Below are 25,599 nucleotides of genomic sequence, written 5' to 3'. Positions count from 1 at the left end.
TAAAGCATGGGTGGGTATAGATTAAAATAATTTCTCTTAAGATTTTAGTAGAATTAATGATAGGAAAAGAACTGAAAAATGCATGCAACAGGCATATGCAACTATTATGAGGGGTAGATAAAAATGTTTCTTAAATTGGTGATGTTGTTTAACCAAACGGTGGGAAAACAGAGAGATTAGGTGGACCAGATAGTCCCTATACAATAATCTATCCATTTTGTTTACAATTTCTAAGAAACCACTTTGCTCTGATGCAGTATTAAGGAATCGTGAATTAGCACTGAATAATAATTTGTCTATCATTTAATTTGAGTTGGAAGCTGTTTTTGGCTTTTGATGGTGCAGTGTTTACCTGTCCTCTGCTTTCTGTTTGAGATACATGGACTTTGTGTTCTTCCATGAGCAGCATTATCAACAGTGTATATGTGCAAGAGCATATGTGTGTGTGTGGGGGGGGGGGGTCCTGTGGCTGTGCCTGTGTCATTGTGTGTGCCTGTGTGTGAGAGATATACTGTTTGTAAAAGGTTGACTAGAGTTTTTGTAACCATCATTCAGAAATATTTTGTCTAAGGCTATAGCTATAACTGCCTAAATGATCGCCAGCAACATATTCCTGTACACAAGTTGCTTATAGATAGGCTTGAGCATTTAAAATGGCCTTTCAGAACAATTGCACAAACAGCCACTGAAAAGGATGCACACATTTATTAAGGGTATAGTGGACAACATTTGGAGAGCTGTAAACTGTTTAAAACATGAGCTAGATTGAGAGACAACAATGTAAGGCTGTGCAGAGTAGAATTTTCTAGATACTGTTCTTTGTATGTGCGTGTGCATGTATGTGTTTGCATGTTGATGTATGCATATGACTAGAGTATGCACATCCTCCTGCACATATGTACTCTGTTGTGGCTTCCTCTACCTATGAGGTCTGAAAAGTCTTTTTTTCACTTCTGGATCCAGCATTGCTTTATGGCTGTTGTTATACAGCGTTCATCAAAGATGAGTTATACCTCCAGGTGTTTATCTAGTTACATACTACTGATGCCTATAGGAGTTTAACCTTGCATATTCATATTTACATTACTAATTCTAAAATTATGCTTCTTTCAAGTTACTGAAAGATTTCATCTTAAAGGTTACAGGATGGACAATACATCTACACTAATACTTAGCTTATTGCTAATGCAAGTAAAAAGATAGTTGATGATCATATAATATTTATTTATATTGTCATAAATTTCATATTTCTCTAAACATCTCAACATCCTAGTGACACAGGCTTAGCCTAATAAGAACATTATCAGCTGGATACAAAATGCTAACAGTATGTATGCAACTTGAGTGGCAGCTGAGATATTGTAAGTTGTTTACAATATATTACAGACCTAATAGTTACTGTGTTTACTGTGACTTATAAAATCAATTTTGAGACCTATAATCAAAAAAAAAAAAAAAATCATTACCACTATAAAAATTAGTCTGTGTTTAAAAGTTTGCTATTATATTTCTTTAATAATCCCTATAGTTCCAGAGACATGAACATTTATTGAAAATGTGATGACATACTTACAAAGTTTAGGCTCTGCCATTGGAAGTTACATTGCAAACTTTCACATCTCCGTTCATGGGAATGAGTTAAAACAGTTGCTTTAGGGTAACATTATATAATGTTGTTTTAAAACAATTGCTTTACGGCTATTGTTATAAAATGCTCTTTTAAAACAGTTGAGTATGATGGGATGCATAGGATATAATAAGTCCAGACTGACAAAATAAGTGCTGCACACACCTCACTGTTACTAAGGAACAGTACCACATTCTGTACCTAAAAGTTTTCTACCTTTAGTTTACACTTATAAAATACAAAGGCACATTAATAGCTAAGAGGCTAAAACAGCCATCACCCAAAAATGAATGCATGTATCTGTTGCTTACATTTATTTGTGTAATTATACTTATGCGTTAAGCAAGGTAAAACTGAAAAATGCTTGTTGAGCTGAACTTTCTCTTTATATCCTATTTCTGTGTAAAGATAACAAGGTGCTTGATAGAACTTTATAATGAGCCATGGACTGCAATACATCTTTCCTTCTGAAGCTGTTAAATTGTGCCTTCACTTTATCCTATACAAGGTGGCTTTTATCAGTTAAAAAGAACTTTAAAACTGCACAGCTCATTTCTATTCTGCTCATTATGAAGCTTCGCAAGCAATTACTTTTTCATAAGAACAAAAAATGAGTGTGGCACTGTTAAAGTGATACACAAGATAAAAGTAAAATTCATTACAGCTGAAACAGGTCAGTGTGATGCAATTTGCTAAACAAGAATATTTTGTATAAGTTTTAATCCTGAGTTTCAAAAGTATGACAAAGTTGAAAGCACTAGTCAACCTAATCCAGTTTCTGTTGCTTGTACAGCCTAAAAACTTTCTTTGTGATTTATGATACAGATATCTTCCATGTTAGTACATTTACATTCAGTGTTTTACTTACCTTGACTTGCTGATAAGGCCTGTTCAGTTGCTGTGTCTTTCAGATTTTCCCAGTTAGGGGTCACCACAGCAGAACTCTGGTCCGCTAATCATTGGCAGTAGATTTTTACATGCCGAGTTGCCAGCCCTGACGCACAACCTTCAACAAAGATACGCCCATTCACGCATGTCTCCACACAGAAGACGCTCTAGCTGAGAATCGAACAGGACAACGCCTATCTGTGAGGTGACAACGCTACCACAACACCACCACCGCAGTACGATAAGGCCTGTTTAGTAACTTTGTATATTACAATGCACAGAATAGAGCATGCATATAATTTTGCAGCCATGCATATCACAGCTTTTTGTAAATCTACAGTTGGCAAAATTCCATTGCCTTGCATTTTATTTAGTGCCAAGATAATGATATGAGGTGACAACGCTACCGCAACACCACCACCGCAGTACGATAAGGCCTGTTTAGTAACTTTGTATATTACAATGCACAGAATAGAGCATGCATATAATTTTGCAGCCATGCATATCGCAGCTTTTTGTAAATCTACAGTTGGCAACATTCCATTGCCTTGCATTTTATTTAGTGCCAAGATAATGATATATATAAAAAGTTTAAAACACTCCTTCAGAATTTCAAAACACAGTTGGGAATAGATACAAGTACTTCCCTGATCTTCAACTCTAAATGTATATTTGTGCCAAGCATAAAGATAGCATTAGCTCTATAACTCCAGATGCATATGCTTGGTCTGCTGAATAAAACACTGTTTATCCAGGCAAGCCAAAAACTATTGTTAATTTATAAAGGCATTTACTGACACTGCTTACACTAATTATAGACATAAAGAAGCAGAGCATTATTCCAAAAATAATGCTACAGCATTGTGCAGGGTATCTATTACCTTGCAAATCTAACCTGAATGGAAATTCCAGTTCTGCCCCCACTGATATGATATGATAACCAGATGGAGTACATGTAACAGTTCTCAACCCACGAATGATACAGAGCTCAGGGCTACATAATATGCTAAGTGCAGATAATGAAATCTGCAAACAAGCTGAGTAAATGAATCTCATTACCTATGCTTGGCATAGTCCAGTTGCTGCCAAGTCTGGAACGTCACTATTGAAATTTCCAAAGTCATTCAGTTCCAGAGCACCTCCTTATGTTACCTATAAAACTGCATACAGAAGAAGCAAAACATTGGAATGCATGCAGTATTAAGCCTCTAAATCTGGGTATCGCATGATGTAGGGATGTGCTGTGATGATAGAGCGTAGTATGTTTGAACTGTCTCCTATATGAAAAAAGGGATAAGTTACACACAACACTACTACACAAGCATGCAATCACTGTCTGCCACTAACAGACTCTATATGTTGGTACCATTGCTGCAAGCCTATGGCCTTTGCACCATGAAATGCCTGAAGCACCAGTTCTGAACTACTTCATATACTATATGACCCCATAGTATATTATGGACTATGCCTATACTTGGGATCTATACACTGGAGTTTAAAGCAAATACAATATATCAAACTCAGTGAAAGTCTCACAATGGGGAAAAGGCCCAACAATTCCACACTGGGCTGTATGATAATGAGGAAATTGGAGAGGAATATTTTTAGCCTCAGGCATTACATAAATGTTTAGGGTAATGTGCTACCCCAATTGTAAAATGTCATGGAATCTCACCACTGATGTTCTTTACTTCCAGAGTTGTTTGGTACATTCCAAACTGCTCACTGCATTCAGAACTGCTTATATATTCCCAAAGAATGTTCACTGCAGAAATGATGAGCAGCATTTTAATGAAAAAAGAGAACCTGTATTATTCTTATAAGTTGTACTATAAAGCATTTTTCTAATTTTATTAAAAGGTTCACAATGTCTTAACATGCAGCACAATATAATAAACACAGCAGTGGTGAGAACAACTATGGTAACCCTAGTTATTCTCCATTCTTGAAGTGTCAGTTGAAAGTCACTACTTGATTTTTTTTTTACAGGTGAATAATTTCAACCTATCATACTCAAGTGACCTATGTTTATATTATAGCTACCACGGATTATGCAAAGAAGGGTTGCACTTGAGTATGAAGTACTGAATTGCCATCCACCCTGCTGAAGCCCTCTGGGTTGAACATGAAAGACAAAACAGGCAACTAAGTTGTATCCTCTTTACCTGACATCACAGCCTCCTAGTAATTCCCATGTTAACCACTGTTGATCTTTTAACCTCTCCTATCTAACAGAACTATGGAATCACAAAATCTCATGTTCAGTTGATTTAGTATTGTTGGATACCAGCTTGATCTCCAGGGGTCAGTCAAATGGGTTTTAAGAAAGCAAGAAATAAAAGTAAATTACTGTATTTACTTCTCCAGTAAAAAGAAATGCATATGAGCTGATACCCTGATTAGTTAGACTGAAAACAGGATCTTATGAATATGAACGCTAAAATAAAATACTTTCCTCCAAGTTGTGTCCCAGCTGCTAGTCCAACAGCAGCAGCAGCAGCACAGGGATGCCTGTAAGTGGCATCACAATACTTGTAGGCACCTAACTGACAAAGGCATGGATAAAGACCCTGCACTAGAGCTCAGTACAGGACAGCTCATTCTTATTATATCCAGAACAAGAGTACAAACACATAGTAAAGGCCATAGTGGTGTAGCTGCTCATCTTAGGCCTGTACTACAAGGTGAGATCATAACTACTGAGTTTTACATACAGCATTTTTAGACACGATCTGAAAGATTCATGCTAATGCTACCTAAACATTCTGTTTCTTTCAACCTACTTGCCAGTGTCAATCTCCCTGGGACACCACGCACTGCTCTTCTTGACTGACAGATGGTAATGCCCGACTTTACCATGGACTGTCAGTCAGATATTGGCCACAGACTGTCAAGCTAAACCAACTGAAGAGAGTCTCCAAAGAAGTCAGATACATGTTGTTGTATCAAAGGCTTTTCTGAAGTCTAAAAATAGCATCTTAGCACATTGCCATTTGTCCATGTTTAACAGAATATAGTTTGTAAATATTACTACTGCTATGTTAATCCCAAAAACTCAACAAAATCCTTTTCTGTACATCCAGAAACTTATAATCGTTCAGATAGTTAGATAACTGTGCATATACAGATTGTTGACTAGTTTAACCACAGGATTACTGGAGACTGAACAGCAAATTATAACTGTATCTTTGGCTCCACAATTATGGAGAAGGAACCGATGAAGATTCCATAGTGTGAGAGTGACTCCCTCCATTAAAAAAAGTTTTACGACAACCATGTATAGGTAGCCATTTTAACAGAAGACAACTTAAAAAAGCAAGGTCAAAGATTCATCCTCTGTAGAGCCATGAGGTTTGACATCTTGAAGGAATTAACTTACCTTGCACCAAGATATCCATTAAAACTTGTACTCAGAGAAATGATAATTAATGAGAAATCTGGTTACTAGGATGGTGATAAACAGAAGATATTTTGTTCATCACAAAAACAAAAGTCAGCAGTGTTGTCAGTCTTAGAGTATAGCATTCTGGATACCACTTATATCAGGATCTTTAAGAAGGCTGTTCATCTTCTTCTAAAATGATTTTGGTGCAGACAAATATGTGGCTGCAACATTTAGACATTTATTGTTATTGGCTTGAATAGTTTTCTTACACTTATTTCTAGGAATAATATTATTCTATGTGATACCAGTCTGTGGGTGTATCAGCAAAGCTTTGTCTTTTTCTGACCTCAGAGTCTTCTGCACTGATTATATCTAGGTGGAAAATTTATGATGCACCATTTATTTAAAAATGAAAAGGAGACTCCATGAAGAGAAAACAAGGCAGTTTAATATGGAAAAACTTGTAACAAAGGTATAGTTTAGCGCTTTCACCTGGAAACCCCCAGGCTTCTTCAGAACAATTAGCATCACCAATCATCATTTAAATACCAAAAACAATTAAAATAAACAGCCAATCATAATCATCAACCCCACTCCTTAAAAATCAAAAGCTCAGATTTAAAATACAAAAATACAAAAAAATACATATAAATATACAATAATTCTACCCTTAAAATCTTATCAAACCCTAAGTCAATACATAAATTTAAACATTGTTAAAATATAAGCACTTGACAAAACTTATAATGTATCAATATTAGTAGTAAAATACAGACCTCAAAGTTTAGCAGCCTTTAACTTCAAAACACTACTTATGCTAATGTGATCATTCAATCCTGATGGTTTTCCTGCATCTAGTTTTTTCTGCCAGAAAAGCTTCTGGTATTCTAATCTGGCTTCTCAAGGAGCACCACTGGGGTCATGCAAAACCTGTTCTATCAAAAAGAATTTAAATTTAGCATTACTACAATTCCTAGAGTGTTTAAACAAGGTGCTGGTTTCTTTTTCACGTGTTATATCATAACTGTGTTCATGCATACATTTTCTTAAGCACCTTTTGGTGTTTCCTATATAAAAACAAGGCCATGCTTCACATGCAACTAAATAACTCCTGCACTACCACAATTGTAATGTCCACTAGATTTTAATATAATGTTCCTATCGATTAGTTGAATCTGTTCTTTGTCAGCCATGAAAGAACATTGATTACAAAACCCACATTTGTATGTACCCCATTTCCGACAACTCAAACCAGAATATTTAACATCGGTTTTCTCAAACATCTCCTTAAGATTTGTGTCTCTTCTCCTAATAAATCTAGGCTCTTTTGGGAAAAATCTTTTTGTGTCCTTGTTGATTGTAAGAATTCCACAATATTTCTTAATAATACTCTCAAATTCCATAGCTGCGGAAGAAAAGGTATATATGAATGTTGAACCATAATCAACCTCATTTTGCTACTGGTTAATCAACACATTAATACCCAAACCTAAAAGGGGGAAATATTGTTGTTCCCTGTCCTTAATCACTTGTCCTTTACTTATTGTTCATCTACTCAGACTATTAACTATTTGGATGTTAATATTTATAAGGACAATTTTAACAACTGTTCCCAGTCTAAGATTTTTTGAAAATCCATATTTTCAAACTCCTACTTACATTTTAATAGTGGACACCCTTTCTCACAAAAGAAAGGAATTGTTAAGGGGCAATTGATCAGAGCATCTAGAATGTGTAGTGAGTTGAGTGAATTTCAAAAAGAAATCGAGTTCATTAAGGAATTATTTCTTGAAAGAGAGTATCCTATGAACTTGGTGTCTACTTTGGTGGCAGAAGTGATTAAGGGCAGGGAACAAAAATATTTCCCCCTTTTAGGTCTGGGTATTAATGTGTTGATTAACCAGAAGCAAAATGAGGTTGATTATGGTTCAACATTCATATATACCCTTTCTTCTGCATCTATGGAAATTGAGAGCATTATTAAGATGTATTGGGGAATTCTTGAAATCAATGAGGACACAAAAAGATTTTATATATATATATATATATATATATATATATATATATATATATATATATATATATATATATATATATATATATATATATATAAATATATATCCTCTGACTTGCCACACCTTTCAGAACATCGTCCTTCCTTGGCACAGTCAGACAAACACTTCTGCCAGCAAAATCCATTTGTCTGAGGCTTGTGCCTTGAAATAATATACACTTATTATCATTATGACTTATTAAGCACATAACCAGTCAACTGCTTAACTTGCAGATACCATATTCAATTGTCAATCATATTCAAATAACATCACCGGATGGCATTAGGCAAGGTTGCATCCAGCATCACTCCCCGACATGCTCATCTGTGCTGACACCCATAGGCACCAGCCCCCTAAGACTTAACTTGCAAATACCATGTTCAGTTGTCAAATGCATCACCAGATGGCACCAGGCTGGGTAGCATCCACTACTACTCCCCCAATATGCCTATCTGTACTGCAGCCTAGAGGCACTAGACATCTAAGTATTGAGTAGCATAGTGTACCAGTCACATGCCCAGCCCTCCAGCCCCATCTCTAAACAAATGCAAAAGCAAATTAAAAAAAAAACTTTCATTTTGTCACAAAGACACACCATTAGAGTTGGCCAAAAATACTTCCCAAACATGTACATCTTCCTTGATATGGGTGGCCACTATAACCCACTGATGTTTCTCCTTTCCTCCCCTTAACACATTAGCAACAGATCTGTTGAATACCCTACCAGGGACAACTACCCTACATGCAAAATTAAGTAGGTTTAAATGTTCCATTGCTTCCTTCATTGAACCTTTTTCTTGGCCTTGATATTCATTCAAGTCTTTGTTTAAGCATATGAGCTTGTCAGTAGGTAATCAAAAATGGAGGTCTTTGCATCTATCTCCAACCCTAGAGAACTAGAATTTATACTGGGACTATCAGTTTGTCTGCCACTAAGGGGAGCCATAGTTCTTCACACGAGAAAAAGAAGGCTTTTAGACTGTCTTCCACATCAGTTGAGCCCTCCCAGCAGCATTGCAGCTCAGTGAGGAACATTTTAGATGTTGTACAGGCTACTGGGCAGCATATTGTCATCACAGTATAAAATTAAGCCCCACAAAAATGAATCCCTAAAAGAGGCCAGTCATCAGCCTAAAGAGGGAGTAAGGGAAAACCAGTCTTTATATCCAGCTTACAGAGCCATGTATCCCGAAACCTGATTATTATACTGATAACATCATCCAATGAGGCATAACACACCTTGGAGTCTGCTTCATGTATGCCACAAATAACAGATGCCCCAGTGGAGAAGGACAGATGGTGTATCAGTCTGAAGTCCCCCACACTCTTTATGGTCCTAATCCCACTGAGGATATCTTAAAATCCAAAAAAGGTGGAATCTGAAAAAGACCCAACATCTGGGCTGTCAAAACGTCTTTCTCAATTAAATCCTGAATAATCTCCTACATTCCTCTCAACCTGTAGACATTGTAAATCAGAACAAAGACCCTTGAAAAGCAGAAACATCCAGCTAAGAATGTGTACAACTAATTAGCATAAAATATGAGAACCAAATAACAAAAAAAAGCTCTTCTGCTTCCCATAGGAATGACTAATATTATTTAGAAACACGTTTAAAAATAGAGAGTGCCAAACATGATGGAAAAATATAAGCACATTATCAAAGTGAAAGTGTAAAATCTATAGACTTTAATGAACTGTATTGCAAAATTGTACCACATAAGGACATTTATTTTTCCTTCAGAAGAAGTCAATGTAAGATGTGTGCCTTCCTTCTTTAAATTATTATTGCTGTTATTATTTTGGTTATATAGGTTAGTTTTCCATATACTGGACAGTTTCAAATCACATGTGATGGAGGGGATTCAGAATATTGTGTGAAGGAGTAAACAGGATTATAGAATCATAATAGGTTACTAGGCTATTGACCCAGAGGTCATTTCAAGCCTAGCCATTTCATCCCAATGTAATACAATAGATACTCTAGTCAATACCCAGGATTGTATTTAGTAATGACTGCCCATGTCCAGGAGAGTTGTGGGCTCTATCCCTGATAAGAATTTACTGTGTCTCATCTACTCATCCAGGTTAATTTTGAACAGTGTCATAGAGGTGCTCTGCTTCACATGAATTGGCAGTCTATTCCAAACACACTGCAGTTGTCCCTCTAGCACATCCTATTCAAGTCGCTGGCCATATTTCTTTCCCTGGAATGGGTAGCTCTATTCCCATTTGATTTATGGATGTGCAGCAGATTCATTAGGCTTGGGTTGAAGATTACCCTGTAAGCCAGGTATAAGTCTCCCCTAAGAAGTCTATACAATACAGAGTGTAGAGACTTTAGTCAGTCTGTGCAAGGTATGTGCTGGAGTCTCTTGATCTTCTTTGTTAGAAACCTCTAAGACCTCTCCAGTTGCTGCAGGTGCTTTGTACAGTACATGTCAAAAGGGGCATTATGCTCAATTATGGGCCTGATTACTGATGAAAATAGAGGGTGTAAAACTTCCTTTGCTCCAGAGGCAATGCCTTTGCTAATCCAGTGTGCTACAAAGAAGGCCTTCCTTACTACAGTAGACACATGGTGGTCAAAGGTAAGGTCACAGGCTACTTGTGATCCCAGAACCCTTACCACTTCATTGGTACATAGGTTATTGTTGTTAATGTGATAGTGTGAAGGGACATTATTTTTACTGAAGGGAATGATTGTGCCTTTCTTTGCATTCAGTTTGAGACCATGACTAAGACACCCATCACTGGTTTGCATAAGACCCACCTGAAGTTTACTGTCATCATTTGGGGATTCAAGTTGGAGACCCAGCACTAACCCCTGTGTCACCCCAATGGTGACAGGTCTGCTGGTTGATGTAGAGTTACCCACTTTGATAGTTTGTGACTGGTTTGTGAGGCAGTTTGCAACCCTTCTTACAACAAAGGGGTTTACATTCAGTTTGCTAAGTTTATCGGTAATGCCTGAGTGTGGGATTGTGTCAAAGGCCTTTGTCAAGTTGAGGTATACTGTGTGCACAAACATGCCCTTGTCAATGGTCCTGGTCACATTTTCAAAGTAATCTACCTGATTTAACAGGCAGGATCTGCCCTTGATGAAGCTGAATTGGGTTGCAGCCAGAGTTTGGAGGCCACCTTTGTCTTTATTTATGAGGTCCATGATGATAACGCTCCAAGGCCTTACAGATCAGGCTGGTCAGACTTATGGGTCTATAATTCCCTGGGTCTATTGCTAAGGCACCTTTGTGGAGTGGAATAATTGTTGCTGTTCTCCATTCCACAGGAACAAAGCCTGTGGATAGGCTATGATTACACAGAGTATTTAATGGTGAAGCTAGTTCATGTTTTAGTTTGTATAAAAGACAGTCTGAGATGCTGTCTGGTCTCATAGAGGCTGTTTTTTTGCCTTAGACAAGGCTTTAATGACCTGCTCTTCAGATATGTAGGGCAGAGGGAGCTGAAGGTAAGTCTTGTGATAAGTTTGGAGGAGAGGGCAGAGTGAAACTTTTGCCAAATCTGTCTGCTATCAGGTTTGCTATCTCTGCAGGATCAGTGTGTGTGATACCGTTAGTCACTAGTTCGGCACATGCTTGGGTCATACCTTTTAAGCTACGTACGTAGCTGTAAAAGGCCGTATGGTTATCCTTGGATGTGATTGCTAGGTTTTTCTCAGTTATCAGGATTTGATATGTTGCCTTATTTGCCTGTTGAAGCTGAAGAGGGTGTGTTTCCATTGTTGGGTCCTCACCTTAGTTTTCTTAGACAGCAACTGTTTGCATTTGTTATAAAGTTTGTTGATGCTGGATGTCCACCAGGGTGGCTTGTTTTTACTTGGGGCTCTGGCTTTGATTCTGTCTGGAACAGCCAAGTCTGTACACTTATTCAAGGGATTGTACAGGGCTTCAGTGTAAGCTTTGGTGTAGTTACCACTTCCAGCTGGGGTTGGGGCTTGGAATGCATTTATACCTTCCCCTAGGAGGGTATAGCTTGTCTTGGTAAAGTTTTTTAGTCTGACTTCACACTTTATGAGTTCTGGCGTTAGTGCCAATTCGAAGATGAATGATTTGTGGTTAGATTTAACTACTGAGGGTCCAACAGTTGCAGTGGTACATCTGTTTGTTATGTTAGTGAGGAATAGATCTAGTATGTTTGCTCCTTTTGTTGGGATTTGAACAATTTGTTCTGGGGAATTTGAGTTAACAAAGTCAAGGAACTTTTGCGCATGTGAGTTAGGCCTAGAGTAGGTTTCCCAGTTGATGGTCGAATAATTGAAATCCCCATGACAAGAGTGTTTGGCAATATTTGCATTGAATCTAGTTTGGTCAAGTAGGCCTCATGCACATCATGATTCATGGAGGGGGATCTATAACTAGCTATAACTTGAATGGGGGTCTTACCCACAGTAATCTGAACTTGGAGGAACTCCGTGAAGTTGTCCAGTCTAACTAGTCGGGAGATGAATTTATTTCTAATATAGATAGAAACACCCTTCCTTTGGTTCTAACACATTCACCTAGTTGTCTGAAGATGTGGAAGGCATTGTAGCCTTGCAAACCACCAGTTAAAGAAGAAAAAACAAACAGCCACAGAGAAATGAAACAAATACACAAGTCACAAAATAATAAATTATTTCATTGTAGCCTTGCAAGGCTGGTGTATTCTCTGAAGCCTTGAACCAGGTCTCTGTGACTGCACAGACATCTACATCTTCTAGTGACAGAGGTGCTATCAGCATGTGCAGTTTTGGTTTAAGATCCTAGCATTTAGCAGCATAACCCTTATTTCCTATGATTGGCAATTTTCACATTGTTTTTGAGACCTTGCCTAAAAAAGTCACTATGGGGGAGGCAAGAGCCTTTGCCAGCAGCTGAAAGCCTGGTGATGTCAGGTGCAAACCATCTCTGGCAAAGCAGCGAGGTTTGTTGATCATGTCAACCTAGGCTGACAGAAACTGGATCCCCTTTGAATGACACCAAAAACTAAGCCAGTTATTGAAATTGATCATATTTTGTTTATACTGTGTCATCGTTCTAGGTGATGATAATATGCTGCTCAAGGCTGGGGTCATACCGTCCTGGGACACATACTCAGAGAGCTCAATCATATCTCTCTTCATATAGTCCAGTGAGGTACAGCTCAGGTCATTCACTCTAATATAAACTATGATGGAGTCATAATGGTACTTGGTGGTGAGACCTGAGTGCATGCGTGATCTGATAAATCCTGGCACTGGAAAGGCAGCTGACAGTGACTTTCTCCTTATCTATCCTGGTGAGTGGGACATCTGTGTGTCTCACTATGGAGTCTCCAAATATAAAAAAAATTTGGTTTTTGAGTGTTATGCCTCAAGGGCTTGGTAGATGAGACACTGCTGTTGCTACGTGTCTTGGGTACTGTGGGAACAGTGTTCGTTATAACACTGTTATATTTTGGAAGTCTCTGGTGTTTTGGTAAGTGTTTTTAGAGAACCTCTGTGTATGTAGATTTATGTGTTGGATGCATACTGTGTGTATGAGTAGTGATACTTTGTGCATGAGTAATGGTGGGTGAGTTGACAACCTCTTCTTTGTTACTGTTTCAAGTGCAAGAAAGCAGGGATTTAAGATTCTTGGTGTAGCTACATCTCTCACACTGTATTAGAGTGAGTTATTAGTAGAGGGTTGTCAGTGTACATAAGGCAGTTGCTATAAAGTCTCAGGAGGCAAAAGTCTACCAGGTTGGTAAGAGAAACGGGTAGTCCAACTGACCATAATGCTAGGTTTGAAGAATTATCACAAAAGGGGTGCTTTCAGGCCTGATCTAGGAGGTGCTCTGTAGATGGATATTTCTGACAGGGTTTTTGGCTAGTGGTTTAATAGGTCACAGCTCACTAGCAATACTTCTTAGACTGGAAATGTACTAAAGATGAGGACATCACCAATGTATTATGGCTGTGTCTAAAACTGTAGAAATTAACTGCCTGGCTATGGCCCACAATTGCATGTCAGTGGATGGTGCTGTGTGACACACAAGCAACCAGAAAGCCACTCAAATGCAGGGCTTAACTCATTACGTCCAAGTGATCCCTCCAGGTGCATCTGAAGTTATCTCCTACTGACAGCTCTAGGCATCAAATATTGCTTGTTCATATTTGCATTAATAATACCAAAACCATGCTATGTACAAGGTATTAAAAAATTAATCTTAAAGCTTACACAATGGCAAACTCAACTGCATTAATATTTGACCTCTGTCAAGTACAGGTAGAGAGACATTAACTGTTGTTTTAATGACATTAATTTATATAAATATAATTTTCACATTTTTCTAAATATCTCAGCAACCAAGTAACACACACAGAGCTCCTTAGCTTCCTATGAAAGCTCTCAGCTGGATGAATAAAGTGCTGCTGACAGTATGTGTGAAACTTAAGTGGTTGCTGAGATATTGTAAGTTGTTTACAAACTATTACAAACTTATCAGATACTGTGTTTACTGAAACTTATAAAATTCATTTTAAGACCTAGAACCTAAATAGTTTGTGCTGAAGATCTTGCCATTTATACTTCTTTCATAGCTCCTATGGTTCCTGAGATAGGAACGTTTGTTTGAAATCTGAAGACATAGTTTGATTCTGTCAAAAGGCTTAGGCTCCCCTCTTTGGAAATTGCAATGCAAACTTCCTGAGCTCCACTGGAGTGAATGAGTTAAAAACCAGAAGCTAAAAACTAAAAAAAAAAAAAAAAACTCAAAAGAACCAATAAGGGTGCTTACTCCAAGCTGTAGAAGACATTGCTTTCACTTCTAGATGAAATAAGATTGGCTCCTGCTGCTGCTTCTACTATTACTGTTTGTAATTTGGCTTCTGATAATGTTTTGTGTCTTTTTCACCTGTATCTTCCTTACTTAGTTAACCTCTGTTGAAGGTTTTGCTGTTTTGAATTATGCTGATAATTTGATTTTACTTGACTGGGGTGATTCTATGGAATTACAAGAATGCTCTCAGACGTCTGCTGTTTAGCTCCCCCAGTTGAGAAGCTGACTACTTTTACTAGTGCTGTAGCTTCTGTTGCCTCTATTGTTGTTTCTAAAGCTTAAGCCTACGCTACTGTGGTAAAAATGGCAGTTTCTGCTTCTGGCAGTCAACTTGGGTCTAATGGACAGGCAAGGATTGTTTCCAAACCTTTTGGTGCATTTAAAATCGGCTTCAGGTCAGCCTTTATCATGTAAGTTTATTTGGCATTTTTTTGTTAAAGCCTTTGTCTGAAGAGGCTACTTCTGCTTTTATTTCCAGTTTTTCTAAGCATAATTCTCATAAGCCTTGGTCTGACTATGTATTGTCTGAAGTAGATATTCATTATGTGTAAAATTATTTTGTATTTTCATTCTGTTTATGTTAATGAGGCTCATATTAGAGATTTTTTGCTCTCATGTTGTGCAGATGTTTTTTTCTGTGAAAGTCTTTTGATACTGATTGCATTTAGGATGGGACCTGGGTGGCCTTTCATGTGCTAGATACTGGAGTTTCCATTTTGTTTATTGGCTGGTCAGAGGGGTGTTTTGAGATATGCAGGACTACCTAAATTATGTTTCTTTTGTGGTGACTTCTCACACTTGATGTCTGGCACATCCATCTAGGAGATGTACTCATTATGGGTCATCTGAGCATTTTGCTCAGGCTTGCCCCCAGTAGTGTAATTTGTGTTTATGTTCATATGGGGACTCTGCTGTGCCCCCTGCAGCCTCTACTGGTTTGCCTGCTACTGGCTCTGAGCCAGTTTTTAGTGTTGCACCTGATGTTGCTTTGCAGCAGGCTGTGGTTTCCATTCCTGACCCACCACCTCCTTTTTCACCAGCTTCAATTCCTGTAACTCCTTCTGGGATTCTGAGGTGGGGTGTTTGCCTATTTTACTGGCTTTTCTACTGGGATTCCCCTTTCACCTCTTATTTATGTTGTTCCTACAGGGTCTGAAATGTTAGACTCCAATAGGAGGTTGCATGGGGTGTCTGATGCTTCTTTTTCTAATGCCAGTACCAAGGTTTTGGGCTTCTTAGAAGGTGTTGCTTGTGTGGCAGATATTAGTAATGATCTGCCTGAGTCCCAGTCAGATACTTTGGGTTGCAAATGGAAGTCTTTAAGGGTTAAACAAACTAAAAGGGCTTTGGATGATGATTCTAATTTGGTTACTAATGGCTAACCTGCCTTGTTTGTAATAGATAAGGACACCATATCATTTATAAGTGTTTGACTGTGCATTCTTGGGTTTCTTCCATTTTTTCTGATATTATTTCTTTGTTAGATGTGGACAAAATGTCTGCTGCTTCTTGTTTGGAATGGGAAGTTTTGTTGGGGGGGGGGGGTTGGTCTTTGGGGACTGATCACCAGTCTTGTGTGGTTCTGTATCATAAGTCTCTGGTGTTGGTTAGGGATGTTGTTTGTGTTTTACTTGGTAGGGCATTGGTGGTGGATTTATTTTGTATGCATTATTTTATTGTCTATGCCTTTATATCCATAGCTGAATGCAGTTTATTGTTTCAGCTCTTATGGCCTTATTTTCTTATTGACTGCCCCCTTCTTTTTTTGGGAACTTTAATTGTGGTGTTACACCAAGAGATTCTGGATATAGGCAATACTTTAGTGTTAAGTGTTGCAAGGATATTTTATGCCTGGTTTCCATTACTGTGTGTAGCCCTGATGCTCTTTATTTATTTTCATGGTACTGCACGCATCCATATTGATTATTGTTTCTTTTTTTTCTCTTGCCTTTGCTGTAGTTTCTTCATCTTTGTCTTTTGTCCCCTTTACTGACCACCGTGCTTTGCCATTTTCTTTTTCCTCTGCCTTATCTAAGAGTAAGGGTTTGCTTAGATGTACTGCACTGAGGACTTTCACGCCTGCTTGGCAGGAGGTTGTTTCTGAATTATGACATGATCATTTCACACTGTTGCCTTTCTTTCCTTCTTTGTCCTGTTGGTGGTTTCTGAATTATGACCCGATTATTTCACACTGCTGGCTTTCTTCTCTGTCCTCATGGTGGTTGGCCTTTATAGAGCAGTTTGTTGCTCATTCTAGTTGGTTTGCCCAGTCTTATTGTTTTCAGTTTAAGCAGTCTTCTTATGTCTTGTATGTTCTGCGATGCATCAGGACCCTGCTAGTGTCCTTCAGCATCTTCGTGAGCTGCATTTGCACAATATTGCTCAGGTCAAGGTAGTTCTTTGGAACTTGGACCCCCCCTTTAAGGGTAGGGTGAGGAATTTCTTCCTTATGTGGGCGAGTGTATGCTTAGGGACCTTTATTGATAGTTTGCTAACTTCTGATGATGTTGTTATAAGGAAGGTATTCTGCATGGTTAATTCTTATTTGTGTTCCTTATATGGTGGTAAGGTTTCTCCTGCTGAGTCATGGCTCATTCCAGCAATGCCAGCTGCTTTTAGGGCTGCTCATGATGCACCTATTACCATGTTTGAGGTTCATTGAGGTTCACTCTAGCTGTAACATCTCTTTTCCTATTCACTTGCTCTAGTTTCTCATAGTTCACTGTCATCCAACACACCCAGGTCTTTCTTCCATTCTACCTTACCCCTCAGCAAATAACACTTTACTGATACACTCTCACGAACCTCCTCTTCAGACCTCTTTGGTTCTGCCTCCCTGTCTGTACCCTGTACTGAACTGCTTTTTTCTCCCTCTTATCTCTCCCTCTCTTTATCTTCCTCTCATCTGTCTTTTATCCTACCCATGATATGAGATTGTCCTGCTATTTACATTTCTCTGCAGTGTCTCCTCTCTTCTCTGTCTCTCTCCCTCTTTGCCTTGCTCGCTCCTCTCTTCCTAACTCTATGTCCTTACCATGACATATGATTATCTCATATATATCCTATATCTCCGTGATAGCCGCTTATTCTAGTAATAGCTCTATTCTTATCTATTTTCCCTGCACCTTCCCGTCTTTACAGACATCACCTGCAAGTCTCCTCCCCCTTGCTACAACCTTACAGCTCTTCCGGCTAACTCCCATCCCTGCCCCTCCCTCTTCCTACTGGAAGTGATAAAATACCTCCCTTCTTTGCCATCTTTAAACATCGCCCATCTCAACTGCTGTGTGCCCTGGCTGAGCGTGTACCTCCACTGTAAGTTGTACCTGTTTGTTCATTGTACTATCGCCCATGTGTTATGTCTTTCTACCTAATTGATGTTTTGCTGTAATATTGTAATATTGGTACCGTGCTCTGTATTAAATAAGGTTCCGCATGTTGTTTTTAATGTGATTTAATACAATAGATGCGTACTGGTTAAGGTTTTTGTATAATAGGTCTATTAGGTAGTGCTAACTGATGTTATTTATAGTAGATGTGTGCTGGGCATAGAGTCGCTAACACTTAATATTCTCTACATACTTTACCAAATTGAGTTTTTGGTTTAATTACCTGCATATGCAATGTGCTTGGTGTTTGAGCCCTGCTACAACATTTCCATAGTGGCGTTTTTATTGTGTGTAGTGACATTTATTTGTGGAGGGAAGTGCTAATGTACTATATAAACGTAGTGAGGTTGGCGATTTAAACGCTCAACGAACGCCATGTGTTTGATGTTATATTTCTGTTATACACTTTATGCCGACGTTTATCAAAGGCTACTAGCTGCATTTTGAAGAAGCGTATCTGGCTAATGTAACATACAACGCCGTCGAAGTTTGCAGGCTGAATTATTTGCTATTGAACGCTAACTTCCACGTGCTTATAATATAGATTCCGTTCTACCCTGTGTATCTTTGGAAGTGCTTCTAACTGCTACATAATGTATGATGTCTCTATTTTTGTAATATAGACTTATTAACTGTCTTTGACTGCTATTAAGAAACAAGGTGTGTTTAAATGGTACTAAATGCTATTTTTTTTTCTCAACTCTCTCTCCTGTTTTATAGCTTTTTTCCCTGAGTTACCCCTGTGACTTAAGCCCGTGAGGACACCTAAAACCCACCTAATTAATACAGCTACCTTATTTTGCTCAAGCAAAAGCAACCTACTCTGCTGCCTCATCTCCTTTTTTCTGGACTTTGCACCAAGAAGAAGCTAAGGAAGTATGTGTAACTGCTGCTGAACCCTTACTACCTTATTGTTTCAGCCTTGATAGCTGTTATTTAGTACACTCCTCTGCCAGGATAGCCAGCAGCCTTAGATATCCCTTATTCTAGTCTCTAGGTTCTCTTTCCCCCCCCGCTACACCAACCACTCTCTTGTTTAGTTCTATTTGGCCCTGAGGATATCCTAGTGGAGTAAGGTGTATTTTTCTACCTATCCACTTGGTGACCCCCTTCCCCAAATTGACTTCACTGCATGTATTGTAGGTATTCTCTCACAGCTCTAACCTTCCCCCTTCTCACTGTATCTCCTAACCTCTAGTAGTTCACTCTAGCTGTAACATCTCTTTTCCTATTCACTTGCTCTAGTTTCTCATAGTTCACTGTCATCCAACACACCCAGGTCTTTCTTCCATTCTACCTTACCCCTCAGCAAATAACACTTTACTGATACACTCTCACGAACCTCCTCTTCAGACCTCTTTGGTTCTGCCTCCCTGTCTGTACCCTGTACTGAACTGCTTTCTTCTCCCTCTTATCTCTCCCTCTCTTTATCTTCCTCTCATCTGTCTTTTATCCTACCCATGATATGAGATTGTCCTGCTATTTACATTTCTCTGCAGTGTCTCCTCTCTTCTCTGTCTCTCTCCCTCTTTGCCTTGCTCGCTCCTCTCTTCCTAACTCTATGTCCTTACCATGACATATGATTATCTCATATATATCCTATATCTCCGTGATAGCCGCTTATTCTAGTAATAGCTCTATTCTTATCTATTTTCCCTGCACCTTCCCGTCTTTACAGACATCACCTGCAAGTCTCCTCCCCCTTGCTACAACCTTACAGCTCTTCCGGCTAACTCCCATCCCTGCCCCTCCCTCTTCCTACTGGAAGTGATAAAATACCTCCCTTCTTTTGGGCGCCATCTTTAAACATCGCCCATCTCAACTGCTGTGTGCCCTGGCTGAGCGTGTACCTCCACTGTAAGTTGTACCTGTTTGTTCATTGTACTATCGCTTCCATGTGTTATGTCTTTCTACCTAATTGATGTTTTGCTGTAATATTGTAATATTGGTACCGTCGCGCTCTGTATTAAATAAGCGCAAGGTTCCGCATGTTGTTTTTAATGTGATTTAATACAATAGATGCGTACTGGTTAAGGTTTTTGTATAATAGGTCTATTAGGTAGTGCTAACTGATGTTATTTATAGTAGATGTGTGCTGGGCATAGAGTCGCTAACACTTAATATTCTCTACATACTTTACCAAATTGAGTTTTTGGTTTAATTACCTGCATATGCAATGTGCTTGGTGTTTGAGCCCTGCTACAACATTTCCATAGTGGCGTTTTTATTGTGTGTAGTGACATTTATTTGTGGAGGGAAGTGCTAATGTACTATATAAGCGTAGTGAGGTTGGCGATTTAAACGCTCAATGAGCCATGTGTTTGATGTTATATTTCTGTTATACACTTTATGCCGTTATCAAAGGCTACTAGCTGGATTTTGAAGAAGCGTATCTGGCTAATGTAACATACAATGCCGTCGAAGTTTGCAGGCTGAATTATTTGCTATTGAACGCTAACTTCCACGTGCTTATAATATAGATTCCGTTCTACCCTGTGTATCTTTGGAAGTGCTTCTAACTGCTACATAATGTATGATGTCTCTATTTTTGTAATATAGACTTATTAACTGTCTTTGACTGCTATTAATAAACAAGGTGTGTTTAAATGGTACTAAATGCTATTTTTTTTTCTCAACTCTCTCTCCTGTTTTATAGCTTTTTTCCCTGAGTTACCCCTGTGACTTAAGCCCGTGAGGACACCTAAAACCCACCTAATTAATACAGCTACCTTATTTTGCTCAAGCAAAAGCAACCTACTCTGCTGCCTCATCTCCTTTTTTTTCTGGACTTTGCACCAAGAAGAAGCTAAGGAAGTATGTGTAACTGCTGCTGAACCCTTACTACCTTATTGTTTCAGCCTTGATAGCTGTTATTTAGTACACTCCTCTGCCAGGATAGCCAGCAGCCTTAGATATCCCTTATTCTAGTCTCTAGGTTCTCTTCCCCCCCCCACCCCCTACACCAACCACTCTCTTGTTTAGTTCTATTTGGCCCTGAGGATATCCTAGTGGAGTAAGGTGTATTTTTCTACCTATCCACTTGGTGACCCCCTTCCCCAAATTGACTTCACTGCATGTATTGTAGGTATTCTCTCACAGCTCTAACCTTCCCCCTTCTCACTGTATCTCCTAACCTCTAGTAGTTCACTCTAGCTGTAACATCTCTTTTCCTATTCACTTGCTCTAGTTTCTCATAGTTCACTGTCATCCAACACACCCAGGTCTTTCTTCCATTCTACCTTCCCCTCTGCAATTAACACTTTACTGATACACTCTCACGAACCTCCTCTTCAGACCTCTTTGGTTCTGCCTCCCTGTCTGTACCCTGTACTGAACTGCTTTCTTCTCCCTCTTATCTCTCCCTCTCTTTATCTTCCTCTCATCTGTCTTTTATCCTACCCATGATATGAGATTGTCCTGCTATTTACATTTCTCTGCAGTGTCTCCTCTCTTCTCTGTCTCTCTCCCTCTTTGCCTTGCTCGCTCCTCTCTTCCTAACTCTATGTCCTTACCATGACATATGATTATCTCATATATATCCTATATCTCCATGATAGCCGCTTATTCTAGTAATAGCTCTATTCTTATCTATTTTCCCTGCACCTTCCCGTCTTTACAGACATCACCTGCAAGTCTCCTCCTCTTGCTACAACCTTACAGCTCTTCCGCTAACTCCCATCCCTGCCCTCCCTCTTCCTACTGGAAGTGATAAAATACCTCCCTTCTTTTGGCCATCTTTAAACATCGCCCATCTCAACTGCTGTGTGCCCTGGCTGAGCGTGTACCTCCACTGTAAGTTGTACCTGTTTGTTCATTGTACTATCGCTTCCATGTGTTATGTCTTTCTACCTAATTGATGTTTTGCTGTAATATTGTAATATTGGTACCGTCGCTCTGTATTAAATAAGCGCAAGGTTCATGTTGTTTTTAATGTGATTTAATACAATAGATGCGTACTGGTTAAGGTTTTTGTATAATAGGTCTATTAGGTAGTGCTAACTGATGTTATTTATAGTAGATGTGTGCTGGGCATAGAGTCGCTAACACTTAATATTCTCTACATACTTTACCAAATTGAGTTTTTGGTTTAATTACCTGCATATGCAATGTGCTTGGTGTTTGAGCCCTGCTACAACATTTCCATAGTGGCGTTTTTATTGTGTGTAGTGACATTTATTTGTGGAGGGAAGTGCTAATGTACTATATAAACGTAGTGAGGTTGGCGATTTAAACGCTCAATGAACGCCATGTGTTTGATGTTATATTTCTGTTATACACTTTATGCCGACGTTTATCAAAGGCTACTAGCTGCATTTTGAAGAAGCGTATCTGGCTAATGTAACATACAATGCCGTCGAAGTTTGCAGGCTGAATTATTTGCTATTGAACGCTAACTTCCACGTGCTTATAATATAGATTCCGTTCTACCCTGTGTATCTTTGGAAGTGCTTCTAACTGCTACATAATGTATGATGTCTCTATTTTTGTAATATAGACTTATTAACTGTCTTTGACTGCTATTAATAAACAAGGTGTGTTTAAATGGTACTAAATGCTATTTTTTTTTCTCAACTCTCTCTCCTGTTTTATAGCTTTTTTCCCTGAGTTACCCCTGTGACTTAAGCCCGTGAGGACACCTAAAACCCACCTAATTAATACAGCTACCTTATTTTGCTCAAGCAAAAGCAACCTACTCTGCTGCCTCATCTCCTTTTTTTTCTGGACTTTGCACCAAGAAGAAGCTAAGGAAGTATGTGTAACTGCTGCTGAACCCTTACTACCTTATTGTTTCAGCCTTGATAGCTGTTATTTAGTACACTCCTCTGCCAGGATAGCCAGCAGCCTTAGATATCCCTTATTCTAGTCTCTAGGTTCTCTTCCCCCCCCCCCCTACACCAACCACTCTCTTGTTTAGTTCTATTTGGCCCTGAGGATATCCTAGTGGAGTAAGGTGTATTTTTCTACCTATCCACTAGGTGACCCCCTCAGACAAATTGACTTCACTGCATGTATTGTAGGTATTCTCTCACAGCTCTAACCTTCCCCCTTCTCACTGTATCTCCTAACCTCTAGTAGTTCACTCTAGCTGTAACATCTCTTTTCCTATTCACTTGCTCTAGTTTCTCATAGTTCACTGTCATCCAACACACCCAGGTCTTTCTTCCATTCTACCTTACCCCTCAGCAAATAACACTTTACTGATACACTCTCACGAACCTCCTCTTCAGACCTCTTTGGTTCTACCCACTCCGTTAGGGCTCACTCCGCTCCCCTACCCTACCCCCAAATCCCACCCACCCCCAGTGCATCTACCTTTATTTCCCCCATAGGCACACCCACAGTAATTCTTATCCAACCAACCTCACTATCTGTACATCTACCCCTCCCTCCTTCCGCCCATAAAATTTTTACTTGCCCACCACAGCTATCCCTCCTAATCCAGTAGAATTCCTCTCTACTTGCATTAGACTCCACCCCACTCCTAAACCGCACCCACTCCAATCCCTACTCTATTTCCCACTTCTACTCTTATACTCCTAACTTTACCTGGTCCTACACCAACATAACTCTCTTGTATTCATAAATATTTTATCAACAGCATATCAACTCTACATATTTCACATTCCACCATGCCTACAAAATCCTCATTCATCTCCTTATTTCTACTTCTCCTCACTCTATCCTATCTTTACTACATCACCCAACCCTTTAACTTTCACCATGCACAACCTCTCCACATTACTAACCACCTTAACTCTACTCTACCAGACTCACATACTCCTATTTCTCCTCATCTATATCCTATAAATAACCTCCTACTCTTCCCATACAAATACATTACCCTTCAAAAACATTTTTCACCCATTGTTACTATCAAATTCCTTAAATCCACAATAGAACCCAATCACAAACTGTCCATCTACCTCTCTAAGCCACTCTTATATCTAATTTCTACTCTATTATCCGGTGATATCCATCCCAACCCTGGCCCCTCCACAGTTTCCTCTACAGACAAGTCAATCTTATTTACTTCCTTTAACTCCCAAAGCATAGTAAACAAAGTTCCACACCTTCATGCCTGGCTTGTTCATAATAAACCAGATATCCTAACAATCTCAGAAACTTGGTTAAAACCCTATATAAAAGACTCTGAAATAATTCCGCCAAACTATTCAATCATTAGAAAAGACAGGCCCCATAGAAAAGGAGGTGGAGTAGCTCTCCTTTATTCATCCGCATTATCAGTTACCCCCTATAACAAACTGATTCCACAATTAAAAAATGCTGAACTACTCCTCACATCTCTCCAAATTAACTCACACAAACACATTTGTATAGCCTCACTCTATATCCCCCCAGGAGAGAATATTTCTACACTTGAGGATATCCTTTCCTGGCTCTCTAACAACATTAGCAATGAAACAATAATACTTGGTGATATGAATATTAACTGGGCCTCTATTCAGTCCTCTAAAACCCTCTCAATATCAACCTCTACAACTTTTCACAACTTATCAAATCCACAACATACCCTCTAAAAACCCCTCTAATGGCAGCATTCTAGACTGGATTCTAGTCTCTCACCCCCACTATTTCTCTGATAGTGGTACTCTACCTGATCCCCTTGGCGACCACATACCCATCTTCACACAACGACTCCCATTACACCTGCACTGCCCATAATTGTATTACTATCCGTAACCAAAAAAAGTTTGATCCTACAAGCTTCTCAAACTCTCTAAAATCTATAAATTGGAACTGCCTAAAAACTTTATCTCTAGACAATGCAGTTGCCCATTTCAACACAATTTTCCTACAAATACTTGATTCTCATGCACCCTTAAGGTCTAAGAGAATTAAAACTAAAACAGCCCCCTGGCTGTCCAAAAATACACTAGCATCCATGCGACACAGAGACAAAGTCTGGGCATATTACCAGAAAAACAAATCCCCCCTAGTCGAAAAAGAATATAAAACTCTCCAAAACAGGGTTAAAAAACTCATAATTTCCGATCGACAAAACTACTTCTCCACACTCCAAAATAGCAGTAAATCTAACCCTCAGAAATTCTGGAAAGGTATCTCTACTCTTCTCAACCCTAGTAAACAAAATAAACCCTACCCCAGACCCAAATGCTCCTGACCTAGATCTGGCCACACAATTTAATTATTTTTTCATTGAATCCATTTCCAAATTAACATCATCCTTCTCTAACACCACTACACTCTCAAATATTCCCCCACCCTCCCTCCCCAGCACCCCACCCAGCACCACCTCCACCCCCGCATATCCATTTAACAATTTTTCTCCCTCCACTTTTTCTCCTTCTCTAACTACTACATTAACTGCATCTGCCCCTAACTCACCCCCCCTGCACACTCTCCCTCTTTCTCTTTCAAACCTATACCCACCTCCACTATAAAGAAACTCCTTCTGAAACTGAAGCCATGTAC

This window comes from Protopterus annectens, chromosome 7.part0 (assembly GCF_019279795.1).
Source record: "Protopterus annectens isolate FY-2018-M chromosome 7.part0, PAN1.0, whole genome shotgun sequence".
In the NCBI taxonomy this organism is placed as follows: domain Eukaryota; kingdom Metazoa; phylum Chordata; order Ceratodontiformes; family Protopteridae; genus Protopterus; species Protopterus annectens.
The sequence above is the reverse complement of the archived record's forward strand: the minus strand, read 5'-3'. Positions refer to the sequence as shown.